General features: G+C 43.4%; 1 long non-coding RNA gene across 2 annotated transcripts in view; it reads left to right on the forward strand.

The window, feature by feature from the left end:
• Window positions 1–342: 342 nt before the first annotated feature.
• LOC127681198 (uncharacterized) overlaps window positions 343–14811 on the forward strand; it is a 151368-nt gene continuing 136899 nt past the window's right edge. For both annotated transcript variants that reach the window (XR_007977088.1, XR_007977089.1), the window contains exon 1: window positions 343–435. This is a non-coding gene — a long non-coding RNA (uncharacterized LOC127681198). The remainder of the gene's footprint in view (window positions 436–14811) is intronic.

Below are 14811 nucleotides of genomic sequence, written 5' to 3' on the forward strand. Positions count from 1 at the left end.
GGTTCCTCCGCCTGACTCATTTAGAGTCTCCTCTGGTCAGGGACTGTCTCTTCACAGACTTCTTCCTGCACCTCCCGTAGTCCAGGGCTCAAAATCAGCTTAGCAGAGGAAGATGAGAAACCAACTCGCGCTCAACGTCAGGACGGCTAGCACTGGTTTATGCTTTGCCCTCTGAGCATCCGCGCAAGCGCGGCTTCCCAACCCCCAGTGAGGAGGCGGGGAGTGGGCGGGGCCGACGTCTTCCAGGCCAATCGAAAGCGAGCGCCCCCGCCTTCGGCGCTGTGGACTGAGCTTGACCCCGGTCACGGATGGGGGCGTGGCCGTAGAGGGGGCGTGGTTGAGGGATGGAGGCGGGTCCTGGGACTGTCAGTCGGCGCTCGCCGCCGCGGTTGCTCGCACGCCGGGCCTCCAGAGCCACCTCAGCGGAGCGCGCAGGTAAGGCCGCCGCGCCGCAGCTCCATCGTGTCCCTGGGGACCAGTTGTCCGCGTTCTAGGGCCCTGTCATCGCCGCACCGCCCATGGGGCGGGCCCACGGCCTACCCTCCCCCACGGCGCCCGGTCGACCCGGACTGTCCGCACATCCGCAGGGATGCAGGGTTGGGGGCTCGGATCCCACACCTGTCCCCATGTTGCGCCCGCGGGCAGATATTGGAGACCCGGTGCAACCCGGGGCGGGGAAAGTTTGTTGACATCCCAGCGCTGCGGGGAGTGGGCAGCTGAGTCTGCGGGGATGCTTCTTGGGCAGCGTGGCGGTGGCCCGGGTGGCCCGCGTGGCTCCGGTCCAGAAGTCCTGCTGAGAGCCGCGCGGGGGTCCGAGGCTGCTGCGCAGCGCTGGTCGCCGCGTAGCTCGTGTGTCAGAGCTCAGCCCCTTCCTCGTAATTTATTGTGGACATTTAGACGCGGTGGGCGAATTTAGTTAGCTTTTTCCTGACACCTCTTGTTTGGGAGGTGACTTGGCAGACCTGATTAGTTAATTAACAAGGTGAGAAAAGCAACATAGATACTGATACGACGACGAAAGGCCAGTGAGCAACTCCGTAAAAGCTACTTAGGGAGCTATTGATAGTGAGAGATGCTTTTGGCCAAGGACAGCCCTGGCGTCTTCTGGTTGTACCAGAGGGCTTAGGTACTCAGAGCAAGGCTTTAAGGTTTAAGGAAGGTTCTCTAGTTTTCCAAACATAAGCAGAGGAGGAAATGGACGCGTGCTGAGGAAGCAGTTAAGGGAAAAACAGAAGTTCAAGTTGGTTTAGCTACATGTCTGCTACCAGGTTACCTCTCCTCAGCAGAAAACCTCAGCTCTTCCTCCCACCTCTCTCTCAAGTCTTCCCAGGAGGGCTGTATCCAGATGGGTAGGCACAACTGGTTCCCCTTTCAGTCTGAAGACCTCTTGTTACCTGTAGTCTTACAGACCTGCCTAGGGATATCCTCTCAAAAAGGCTTAATTAGCACTTTCATCTGCCCATTAAGCAATGGACCTTGAAATCCTTTGTAATCAGGGGCTGTTGTAGTGCCGAATCTTTAATAATACCTAATTCATTTTAATAGTGTTTCTATAATAACCTTTCTATTAGTATGCCAGCCTTGCAACACCAGGACTTTGTATTAGAAGCAGCAATTTACTAGAAATATTGTCACAGCAAAAACTCTCTAACAGATTTGCAACCCACGTTACTTAGGTAATTACTGCTAGAGGGTATAAGTTATTTTTCGTTTTAATATTTGGTGTAGTAGGTATTACAGTGGTTTTGATCTCTGAGGTTGCTTGTCCCAGTCAGTGGAAATGGTGTCAGCTACTATGTAAGTTGACTTTTTTTTTTTTTTTGGGGGGGGGGACAAAAGTCACAGTTCCATACTGATACTTTCTGGATAAATCTCTGAGCTAATAGCATTTGGCTTTGTTTTGCCAACCAATGACAATTGAAGATTTAAAAATAAATATATTTAGAGGGGTATATTAAAGCTGCAATGATGTTTGTAGCATATTCTATTAATAAAAACTATCCAGTGCTGTTCTGAGTACTTTACAGGTATTTTATGAAATCCTCATGATTTTTCTACTGTGAAGGTTCAGCCAGCATCTCATATTTCAGACAAGGAACCTGAGGTCCAGTTGTTTAACTCAGCTCAGATGATGAAACAACAGTTTCTAACTTAGGTAGCCTGAGTCCTGAGTCTAAATCCTGAGCCAATGTGTGGTCCTGTTTCTCTAGACTCCTCTTTCCACAGGTATTGATTCCTATGTGCTGTTCATACACAGTTATGTTCTGCACCACCGGGAGGAGAAGGGCACTTCGCAGTGTCACACAAACCCTGTGGTAGAGTTCTTATGTGGTCCTTTACTTTGCCACCAGAATTCTGTGACTTTGATGACAATACATCATCTTCCCCCTTCCATTTCTGTATCAATGGGACAGCAGTCATGGAAGCAGATGAGCCAACTATTCTTGCTGTCCTGGGAGCTGGAGAGATGAGTTAGTGCACATAAGAATGGAATGTCCTCTTGCTTAAGGCACAGCATAGGATGCAGTAAGAATGGTCAGTGACTGTATATATGTGTGAGGGACAAGAACTGGGAAGCTATACACTCTGCTGCTACCAGGCTCCTCGTGGGACTGCAGTGGATGAGAGGCCCCACCCTGTTCAAGCACTGTTAATTTTAAAAATTACATTCATCTATTTAGTGTGTGTGTGTGTGTGTGTGTGTGTGTGTGAGAGAGAGAGAGAGAGAGAGAGAGAGAGAGAGAGAGAGAGTGTGTCAGAGCAAAGAAGGAAGGGAGTGGGGATAACTTGAAAGAATTGATTCTCTCCTTCCACCACGCATGGGTCTACCACATTAAACTCAGGTTATCAGGCTCAGTGGCAAATGCCTTAGAGCCATTTCACCAGCCCACATTGTTACTTTTGTAACAACAACAACAACAACAACAATAACTAATGTTAGAAGAGTGGTAAAGCCAGAAGTGAGACACTTGTGTAAACCTGACATAGCATGTGCAGTACTGTGAGGGTATCTATGAGGAGCCCTTGGCATCGGCATCCTTCTGCAGGAGTCAGGGGATGGCAGGACCTAACTTGCAGACCAATGGGATCCCAGAATTATGGTATTTAGGCTTGGGAGGATGTATGAGGAGCCATTTAGGGGACTTGGGAGATGGCTTAGTGGGTAAAGTGATTGCCATACAACATAAGGAGCCAAGTTCAGATCTTCAGCACCCACATCAAAACAGGTAACCTGTAACCTCAGTATTGCTGGGAATGCAGACAGGTGGATCTTGGGATTCCTGGCCAGCCAATCTAGCCAATATGGTGAGTTCCAGCTTTAGTGGGAACTGTATATTAAAAAATAAGGTGGACAGTGATAAAGAAAACACTGGACATCAAACTATGGTCTTCCCACATGCATGCATGACCACATCTGTACACATGCATATACAACCCCCTTTAAAATCCATAGTTTAGCATTCTTGACCCAGCCTTTCCATCTATCATCTGTTCTGAGGATATATGAGTGGGCCTATGTGTTCAAACTGAACCTGTGTGGACACCTCCTGGACAAACAGGGCTTCATACATAGATCTACAAATCAAAAGAGATAGGACTATGAGTTGGGAATATAGCTTAGTGATAAAATGCTTACCTGGCATTCCTGAAGTACTAAGTTCTATTTCCAGTACCACAAAAGAGTGACAGATATATAGAGTGACCTATATCTTATCACCTGTAACATACACATATGACTGACTATATCCAATGATAGGGGATGGGAAATTTTGGTTTGTTTTCTTAAAAACGAATTCTTCATCAGTTTTTAGAAAAGGTGGGGATTAAAGGAGAGATGCTAAGCCAGGGACACATTAGGAAGCCAAGGCTAGAATCCAGAATGAGGTGATTCAGGCTGAGACAGGTAGTGGCATAGGATGGATCCTGGAAGAAATAGACCCCAGATGACAAGCCATACACCCAGTAACTGCTTTCCTATAACAGGAGGACAGAGACTTGCCAGAGCCACTGACAGAATTGTTCAAGTTCAAGAAGTCATTTTGTGTGTGTGTGTGTGTGTGTGTGTGTATCCCCAAAGTTATGTGATGGAATGAGGCTAATGAAAAGCCTCTACTGGAAACAGATTTTCCTTCTTCACAAGAAGGGAGGGTACCATTTAGTTCAAGTGGGAAACTCCTCCTGTGCAGCTGTCGTACTTCTTGGCTAAGTCAATACTCATTATTCTGGCCATTTTAGCCTCTGAAGTGTGGAGGTGGCAGAGGGTAGGCCCTGAACCAGAGCAGCAGCTTCACCTCCCTACTTAATAGTGGAAGATGCATGCACTCTAGGTATGAAGAGTTGGGGGTGTAAAGAGCAATTATTTTGATGTTATTTCCCAGAGAAAGGGTGCAAGTCTGACTGTTTTGAAGTGGAACCATTAGAACACATTGGTATTTTTCCCCTCTGATTTGGTTGGACAATGTTCCTGTAGGAAACTCTGTTCTCTAGTGACCCTGTTCAGCCAGTACTGGAGAGTTCACGTGTATCATGGGGGTGCTGGGGGAGCCACCCTGCCCCGGGAGCTTTTCTTTTCTTTTCTGCTGAAACTTGGAGTGTATGCTGCTGTGAGAGGCTGGTTGAGATGTTTGGATGACCACACTGACTGGAAAACAGGATAATGTGGGGGAAGCAAATGAGATTTGCACAGGAAACCACAAAGACAGAGAGGATATGGTTGGGAATGCTGAATTCACTTTTTTCTTGGTACTTTACATATTTCTGGCTTAGAATGCAACATTTCTTAAATATTTATATTTATAAATTCATAGATGGAAATATACAGGGAACAAACTGTATAAATCAACTTTTCTCTCTTTCTCCCCTTCCCTTCTTTCTCCCTTTGCCCCTCCCTCCCTTTCCCCCTCTCTCCACAAAGACTTTGTCTTGCTTTTTCAATATCTTTTAGGATGATGTTTCTCAACAACTTCTGATGTTTTTCATACCCCGGCCCATTTGGCAATACCTGGAGATGCGGCTGGTTGTTGCAGCTAGGGATGGCCCGTGCACTTCCTGGCAGTTAGTGGGCAGAGACAAGAGATGCTGCTGACCATTCTAGGACATACAGCATCGTGTCTTTTCTGCCACAACGAACTATGCAACCCAACATATTGTAGTCTTCATGGTAGGAGATGTCAGGATGTGTGACTATGCAGATTCTTATCAAGAGCAAGTTGAGGGTCAGGGAAGAGGAAGGGAAGAAAACAAAGAAAACAAAATTCTGTCTTTGGAGTATCACATCTGACATCCAGAGGGAGACCCAGCTAAGCTGAACCACGGTCTGCCACTGGGAGCCCTCTCAAAAGCGGGATTGCTCAACTCAGTAGTTTGGAACAGGAAGTGGAGGCCCCTGTAGTGGCAAGAGGCTGGAAGGAGTAATGATTTGTAGAGGTAGAAGGATTTATTTATATGCTGAAGAGGGCAGCTGGGTCCTACCAGAATGCGTTTGTAAAGTTCTATCGAAGTTCTCAAAGGTTGTCTTGTTGAGGACATCGAGTGTGGTGCTGAGAAGACACAGCCTCTGCACCAGCATTGCATGACCTTCTAGAAGGCCATGGGTCTGAAGGCCTGTGTGCTTTCCAAATTGTCCCAAGAAGACAGCCAACCACATCATTTTCAGGTCGCATCTGTCCTCTCCCTGCTGCTCTTTAACATTCTCTTTTAATTATAGGACATTTTAAACATAAATAAAAATTGAGAAAATATTAAGAATCTTATCTATATTCTGCCCATCTTCAGTGATTGCTACCTCCAGACTAATTTGGATCTATATACCATCCCTGACTGTTCCCTATTTTTCTTGTGTTGGGAATCAAACCAAGAGCCTTACACATACTAGATAAGCTCTCCCATTGAGCTATATCCCAAGACTTTCTAACCCTTCCTTTTCTTAAATGTGGACATAGAGTAAAAAGCTGCTGGTTTCCTGCTTGGGCAGTCAAGGAGATAAGTGGTTTTGGATGCTTCAGTCTCCCTGGAGGAAAACAAATACTGGGCATGCCACAATTAGAGGAGCCATGAGGGCTGCCTGTGACAGGAGTACGCCAGGTATCTTAAGCATAGAGTAAGGGGCTCTTCTAGGTGAGTGAGCACAGCTATCAGAGACAGTTCATTTCTTTTGCATTCCCTGGATGGAGACGCGTACCTGGAATGCTCCTCTGGCAGGATCCCCATAAGGATTCGGTACAGAGGCTTGTGTTTCTGGAAACGGCATAGCTCTGTGTCTCCTTCCTGTGTCACCCTAGGTGTGCAGCAGTGGAGAGTGCCGAGGGTTCAGGATGGCCTCCTGCTCCAGTCTGATGGCTTCTTGTGGAGTGGCTCCTCTCTAAAAGCATGAGCTGGAGAGGCAGGCACTTGATAGTCCGAGTGGCCTTTTGTGGCTCTGTCCCTGCATCTGCAGCAGGGGAGGCCTTCTTTTGCAGCCTCGGTAGGCTGCCCTACACAGTGACAGCCAGCTCTGCAGTCTGCTTTCCATTCGACCTTGCTTGCTTTCCCAGCAGATTCTCCCTAGCCTGAAGAGCCATTGCTTTAGGCTACCAGGGCCTTGGCATGCCTTTACTTGACCCAGGGTTATGTTGTAATCTACATATAAAAATGGCTTCAAGAGTTGAGAGAGTTCTTGAATAATCATTTAATTAATGTCTATGAATTTTAATTAGCATGGGTTTCTACAGACCTTGACCTCCTAGACCAAGTTCAGAAGCAGCCTTGTTGGTGTGGAGACCTGGGCCTCTACAGAGCTGTTTCCAGTTCTTACTGTTTACCAAAAGCATTTATCTTCCCCAGGGCATTAGCTTGCTATGAACAGTCTGTGTAGCATGGTTGTTAGTTTTTCATGCCTTTCTTGAGGGAAAGTGGCTCTTTGTCTGTTTGTAGTTTTGAGTGTAGTCTGTGCCAGGGTTACGTGCCAGCCTCATTACTTATACTGACTTTATCTTTCAGATGTCTTCTAGGTGGGAATGAGTATTCCCATTTCACAGATGAGCAAACCAAGAATCAGCAAGGTTTGAGAAGGCTCCAACAGGTGAAAAAGATGCTTTGACTAAGAAGCCTAGGTGATTTCTACTCAGCCCATCTCTCCCTCATAGCTCAAGTTGGCAGGAGACTGACAGGATTGGTGGGGGAGGTAGGGGTGAGTGCTGAGAAGGGGACTGAGAGTTGTGGTTACTGCAGTGATGAAACCCTCACACTGAGACCCCTGGGAAGCATTGCTGTTGACTGTGGTAAGTTACCTGTGTCCCGTTTAAAGCCGAGTACATAAGACAGAAGTTGCATGGGGTAGTCTGGAGTTAGATTTTGTCAGCAGTTTATTTAGTTGAGATGGTTTTTTAAATTACAAGATTGGATTAGTTGTCAGCATATAAAATGTAGTGAGATTTCATGTGCTGGTGGGAGTCTCAGCCCTTCTGAAGCACCAGGCCCACAGTCCTTCACAGCAGCACTCAGTGGCTTTGGATGTAGTGAGGTCTCCCCAGTGGCTGGGCTTGCTACCTTTCCCCCTTCACCTGTTTATGCTCCTGCCAGGACTCCCAAGGTGTGTGAGTGGGGCCACCATGATGGAACATATGCACTCTGTCATCCAGGGATTTTAGAGGCTTGTTTTATATTTGAGTTTGAGTGTGAAGGTTTTGCAGAGATCAGTAGTAGCATTTGATCTTAGAAAGTACCAGAAAAGTTGTATTTGTTGAGGTAGAAAGTACACCCCGACAAGAAAAGCTATATCCCATTGCTTGCAACAGTGAGAACTGAGGACACAGCTTGAGAAGAAACCTTCTTGGGTGAAGTTTGGTTCAGAGAACAAAAGAGAGGCTGTATAAAGAGTGACAGAGACAAGCTGCCATGTTTAGAGGAAGTACTGTATCTGTGGTCAAGGGGAAGAAGAAAGCCTGTGGCCACCGAAGCAGCTCATCTGGAAGCATCCTGGGCATTCGGGGGCCAGGAGGAACATTATGCTAATGCTGTGGCTGGGTGAGAGAACAGCTTGTTTGGTGACCATGAGGCAAACAAGTAGGAGACTTGTGTTTCTGACCGAGGTAGGCCAGGCTATTTGAATCAAAGCTCCACTGAAAACATCAAACTGCTGCATGGAGCATTGAAATTGGTGGTGGTAGTGGTGGGAGGCTCCTGTGAACTCACCAAGAAGCAGAGAAGGTAAAAGGGAACAACACCCCTTTTAGAAGCCTATGGTAGAGTGGGGACCTCAGCTGCAGGAAGGGCGTGAACAGAGTTAACTTTGCCCTGGGATCCATTGATATCATTGTATATCTGCATGCAGACTTTGGTTTTGCCAGTCTTGAAAGACAAAGAACTCAGGAGTCAGAGGACATGGCTTTCCCAATGCAGAGAGAATCACAAGGAGACAGGTTACTTTTGATTGGAACTCCTGAGGACAAAGGTGAGCCTGGAGCTGAAACCAAGTTGGCCCATTCCCTAGGGACAGATTGCCTTGGTACTGAGCAGAGCAACAGGAGAAGGGAGGGTGCCCTGGGGTCACTGGACAGCTTTTTCACAGGCTTCAAGGTGGTTTTAACTCCTTCAACTGGTTAGAAGCCCAGAGACCTGCAAGAATGAATGGTGGATGTCCTCTGAAAGAAGGTGGCTTAAAAAAAAACTTTCCAGTGTTACTGAGCTATCTAATCAGAAATATTAGGGCATATAAAAATCTCATACATAATGAGAGGATAACAAAACCAAGCAGACCCACAGTTTCTTTATATCATAAATATATGAAGGAAAACTTGGGTATATGTTCTGAGCAGCTTATTAATGCCTTCAGAAATGGGGAGCAGTTGAATGTGGCTTGCAATCAATAAATTGGCAATGCATTGAAAAGACATTTCTCTAAAGAAGAACTATACAAATGGTCAATAAATAAACATTTAAAAATTTTTAGCATCCTTAGGCATCAGATAAATGCAAATTAATACAACTTTGAGAATTTTTTTTTACCCCAGTTAGAATGGTTGTTATTGAACAGATGTGACAGCCAGTTTTGGTGAGGATGTGTGGAAAATGGAATGCTTATTCACTATCCATGAGAGTATAAATGATGTAGCCACTATGCAGACTTGTATGGGGCGTCTTTAAAAAGAAGCAGAAAATAGAACCACCACATTAGCAAAGTATGCCATTCTTGGGCTATACCCAAAGGACTGTCTCACCATAGAGATGCCTGCTCCTCCATGTTTATCGTTGCTCTGTTGACAGTAAGAAAACAGAATCAACATTTTACATACACAGAACCTAGAAGACAGGGGGACAATGTCTGCAGTTGAAATAGTTAACAATGTCAAAGTTATAGACTGCAAAGAAAAATGGTAACATTTCCCACCACCTCTCTGAAGACTTTCTTCCCCAGAGATTCCAGACAGGGAAGCTAAGGAGATTTTTTTGTTTATTTGTTTTTGTTTTGTTTTTTTAAAGATTTATTTTATTTATATGAGTGTACTATAGCTGTCTTCAGGCATACCAGAAGAGGGCATCGGATCCTATTATAGATGGTTGTGAACCACCATGTGGTTGCTGGGAACTGAACTCAGGACCTTTGGAAGAGCAGTCAGTGCTCTTAACCACTAAGTCATCTCTCCAACCCAAAGCTAAGGATATTTAAAGATGCTAAGTGAAGGCTTAATGTTGATATAGATGAACAATGGAGTGGAAAAAAAGAAATTTGATACGTTTCAGCCTAAACTCTGTAGGCTTGCAAGTCAGTAAAAGTCAGCAGGTAAGGAGCCCAGGATCCAGCTGCTTCTGAGAGGACTATATATAAATAGGAGGCATGGGTGTTATTATAGAGGGCTTTCTGGTTTACCCAGGAGAGGGTGACAAATAGGAAACTGTTCTAGACTGCCTAAAAATACTTTTCATGTAGCACATACAAGCACATGAGGTCACACTTCCAAATATGCTTTTGGGTAACTGCAGGGGGTGGGGAGGATGTGGATGGTGAGGGTAACTCCATAGATTAGAGGGGAAAGAGCATTCCAGATGAGGCACGAGGAGTAAGGTGGCTAGTAGGAAAGTAAGGTGTCAGGGATTTAGGCAGTAACACTAGAGTGCTAGCAGACAGATTAGCAGAGTCTCTAAGGATAAGTGTGAGGGTCTGGCTTAGTGGTTAAGAGTACGCATTGCCCTTAGAGAGAACCCAAGTCTGGCTCCCAGCACCCATATTGGGTATGGAACTTTCAGGTGCCTACAACTCTAGTTCCAGGGGACCTGACATTCTCATTTGGTCTCCACAGGCACTGCACTCATGTGCATAAACCCCCACTCTATCATATATACATAATTAAAAATAAAAATCTTTTTAAAAAGGATAAATATGAACAGATAAACAAAGAACAGTAGTGGTGTGAACCAGAAAGCCTCTGTACCCTCGGGGAAGGTGATTCCACCCAGGTGCTGTTGTGTCAGGGTTGTGTTGGGTACCTGTAGGTTTTACTTCTCAGCAGCAGCCACTGGTCTCCTAGATAAGGGACCCAACATTGTCATTGTTATTGAGACCAAGGGCGAAAGCACCCATGCTACAGAAGAAACTGCATCCAGATGACATCATTTGGGTCACACCTGTTTTTTTTTTTTTCTTTCATTTCGTTTAGAAATAATCAAAAGTGATTCAAGAATAAACAGAAAGATTGGAGGAACTAAGAAGCCAAAGACTGATAGGCATTGGCTTTCTGTGGTTTTAAGTGCTCCCCCAGGCTTTGCTCTGGATTTCTAACCAGCTTTCAAAACTGGGCCATCCCAAGACTTGGACCTTGAATATTTTATTCATCCTAAGTAGATCTACCCACTCTTGTGCTGTGGACTCTCCTCGGACATGACTCTTAAGTTTGCATCTCCAATGTTCACTATTCTTCTGATATTTAGACACATTAATCAGCTGCCCAGTAAGATTCTCACTGGCATATCTAGGAGGATCTGAGATGTAGCATGCTCTCTACCAACTCCCTAATTCCAAAACTGCACTAAGACCTGCTTCTTTCTGTTTCAGGACCTCAGGCTTATAAACACCACCTCAGTCATCTACCCAGTTGTTCAAGTCCCCAACCTGGAGTCAGCTTGAGTCTTCACTCTCTTGCAATCCCACATTTAGACAATAGGCAGTCCTGCATCTGACCACTGCCCTTCACTGACCTCAGCACAGTCCAAGCACTGCCTCCTGCCTAGACTATTGCCATAGTGCCCTAACTGAGCTCTACATGTCCTCAAACGGTCTATTCTACATATATGTTAGAGTAGCATTTAAGAACATGTATCAGATCATGTTATATTCCTGCTCAAAATGAATGTGCTTGTTCTCTAAAAAAAAAACAAACAAACAATGGTCAATGCTCTCCTAACATGCTTGGATGACCTAAATCGTTGACAGTTTCAATAACCCATCAATTCAACTCTGCTTGAATTCTCGAATCATCTTGTTTCTCTGCTTTGCTACAGTGACACCACATCACCTTTGCTTTTCCTAGAATGTGAGCCTGTCTCTGCCTGGGGACTGTGTGCTTCTTTTTTTTAGTCATTTATGTCATTTAAGACTTTGGCCAGATAAAAACTTTCTTAAAGTAGCCTTCTCTATTCTATCTCCAACAGTCCTCCTCTTCTTCCACACTCTCTAGGCCCTTACTCTGCTCTATCTTTCAGAGCATTATTACTACTTTTGTTGCTTCTCCTTACTAATGAAAGCTTCACAAAGCAAGAATGTTATCTTATTTAACACTGTACCACTGGGCTATTACTTGAATTATAGCTTGAGCCAAGCATTGTTTGAATGACTAAGAGTATTATATCATTTTATAAGATGTTTATTATCCAATGAATGGTTCTGATGAAACTGGCTGGACTTTAAGAAGATGTACCCTTAATTTGGGTAGACTATTTAGATGGAGTAAACTAATTCTTTGAAAAACCCGTTATGTCAAAACTAACACATGAAGAAGGAATACTAATATTGAAGAATTGACTTCATTGTTAAAGATGAAGTCTTCCCACCAAACATCAGATAGACAAATATGCAGACAGACTGCTGGTGACCATTCTGTGAAGTCATCTAGACATTGGAAAGAAAGAATATTATTAGTCTTATGTACTCTTCCAGAGAAAAACTGTTAAGGAACATTTTACTGCCAATTCTCCCAAACAAACAGACAGACAAACAGACAAACAAACCCCTCTTCAAAACCTGGAAAGAACATTACAGCAAAAGGAAATTGAAGGGGTCAGTGAAATGACTCAGTGGTCAACAGTGTTTGTTGCTCTTACAGAGGAGTCCAGTTCTATATCAGACATTTCATAAATACCTGTAATCTGGCTCCAGGGGTTTCTTTCTTGTGCTCTCTGAACTCTTTTGGTACCTGCACACACACACACACACACACACACACACACACACACACACACGAGTTTTTTGGGACTTTCGGGGAGTGGGGGTCCAGAAAAGGGGAAATCATTTGAAATGTAAATAAATATATCAATAAATTAAAAAAGAAGGGTTAAATATAAACATGCAAAAAAAAGAAAAGAAAACCAAAGAAAGATCAAACTTTTATAGGTATATACATTACAAATCTTAACATGTAATCAAATGAATTCAGTGTATATGAAAGAGTAGTAGATAATAGCTAAGGGGGTAGGTTTCAGGAATTCAGAAATAGTTTAACACTTGAAAACAAATCAAGGTAATTTCCTCTAGTTATAGATTACAGTAGAATACAATCATCTCAGTAGATATAAAGAGATTTGATGAAATTCAATATTATTCATGATTTTGTCTGAACCAAGGAAGTTGCTTAATCTGATAATGAGTACCTAAAAATAAGCATCCTGTCAATGGTGATAATTTAAAATATTGAAAATTCTTCACTCTGAAATGTCTAATAGCTCCATTTCTATTGAACAATGCATTTGAAATCATAGTCACTGTCCCAAAGACCTGACAAAAAGTAAAGGCTCAGGGATTGGAAAACTCATTAAAGAGAGGCATGATTATATACATAGAAAACCAAAAGAATCTGTAGATAAATGATTGAAATTAAGGTAAGTTTTGCAAGGTTTCTGGGTACCGATTAATATATGACACCCAATTGTGCTGTGTCAGTCTTACTGGCATATGCTTGCAGAAGTACCTGCTCAAGAGAGCAGGAAAGCCACTTGACCTTGAGGTTTCAAGGCCAGTCTGGGCAACATAGTAAGACCCTTTCTCAAAAACAAAGTAAAACAATAATAGCAAGAAACCAACTGTACAGAGCTTGAGATATGCCTTAGCAATTAAGAGCACTGACTGCTCTTCTAGAAGATGCAGGTTTATATCTGAGCATCTGTGTGGTGGTGCAGCTCTCTGTGCCTCCAGTTCTAGGAGACCCCCTGCACCATTTTCTGGCCTGTGCAGGCACTGCATGCATGTGGTACATAGACTTATATGTAGGCAATATACCCAAACACTTAAAATTAAACTTTTAAAAGAACTAATGTTACATTCACACATAATAATGGCAAACATAAGATGGAATTTAAAATATACCATTTATAAGAGCCTAAAAAAATCCATCAAATTCAAGGGAATAAGTGCAGTAAAGATGGGCATGATTTCTATGCTGGAATCTCTATTACTCTATAATGAGAGTAATATAAGAAATTTCGAATAGACAGGTATACAATGTTCATAGATTGAGTGGCTGACTGTAAAATCTGTGTAGCAAGAGAAAGGGCCAAGATGAAGATAATCATCTTCTATAATAATAAGAAGGCTGGCAAAAGTCCTATGTTTAGATGCCTGGGTTGATTATAAAGCTAACCTGATGTGGTCAGTGCAGTGCCCATGACTGGATAAACAAATGGCCCTACTGAGGAGGGAATACAGTGTTCTTTGCCTCCTTGTTGGTATGGTTCTCTCTAGCAAAAACCAGATTAACAAGAGGAAAAGAACCACGTTTATTAGTTTCTGTTAGCATATCTCACACAGGAAAACCTCAACGAAGAGAACTCAGAGCAGTGGCTTACACAGATGGCTTCATCAAAAGAACAACACATTTGTAGAGAAACAAAGGACAGGAACCAGGGCTTTTGGCTTCTGAGGGGGAAGTAGGGGAACTGATGGAATGGTCCCTGTTGGTTGCTTCTTTGTTTACTTTAGTGAAAAAAAATTTCTTTTGAGTTGAAGAAGTACATTTTGGGGCGTGGTTCTCATTTCATTTACATGAATGAAACAAAATTGACAGAGATCTTTATACAATCACCTAGTTTACAATAAATGCAACACTGAAATGTGCTTGTAAGGGATACACTTAAATAATGCTGGTATAATTTAATACTCATAAGGCACATTTCACTTCAACTATTTATGAAATCAACTGTAGTTGTTTTGTAGACTTAAAAACAATGGCAAAAATAAGTCTTTTGGAAGAAAACATAAGAAATTCTGTATAATCTTAGGCAAACATTTCTTTTTTTAATATTTTTATTTTCTATATTCTTTGTTTACATTCCAAATGATTTCCCCTTTCCCAGATCCCCCTCCCATATATCCCATAAACCTTCTCTCCACTCATTCTCCAATCACCTCCCTCCTTTTTCTCTGTCCTCATATTCCCCTCCAGCGCTAGATCAATCCTTTCCAGGATCAGGACCCTCTCCATATTTTTTTTTAAAGATTTATTTATTTATTATATGTAAGTAAGTACTCTGTAGCTGTCCTCATACACACCAGAAGAGGGCGGCAGATCTCATTACGGATGGTTGTGAGCCACCATGTGGTTGCTGGGATTTGAACTCAGTACCTTT

This window comes from Apodemus sylvaticus, chromosome 3 (assembly GCF_947179515.1).
Source record: "Apodemus sylvaticus chromosome 3, mApoSyl1.1, whole genome shotgun sequence".
Classification (NCBI taxonomy): Eukaryota; Metazoa; Chordata; class Mammalia; order Rodentia; family Muridae; genus Apodemus; species Apodemus sylvaticus.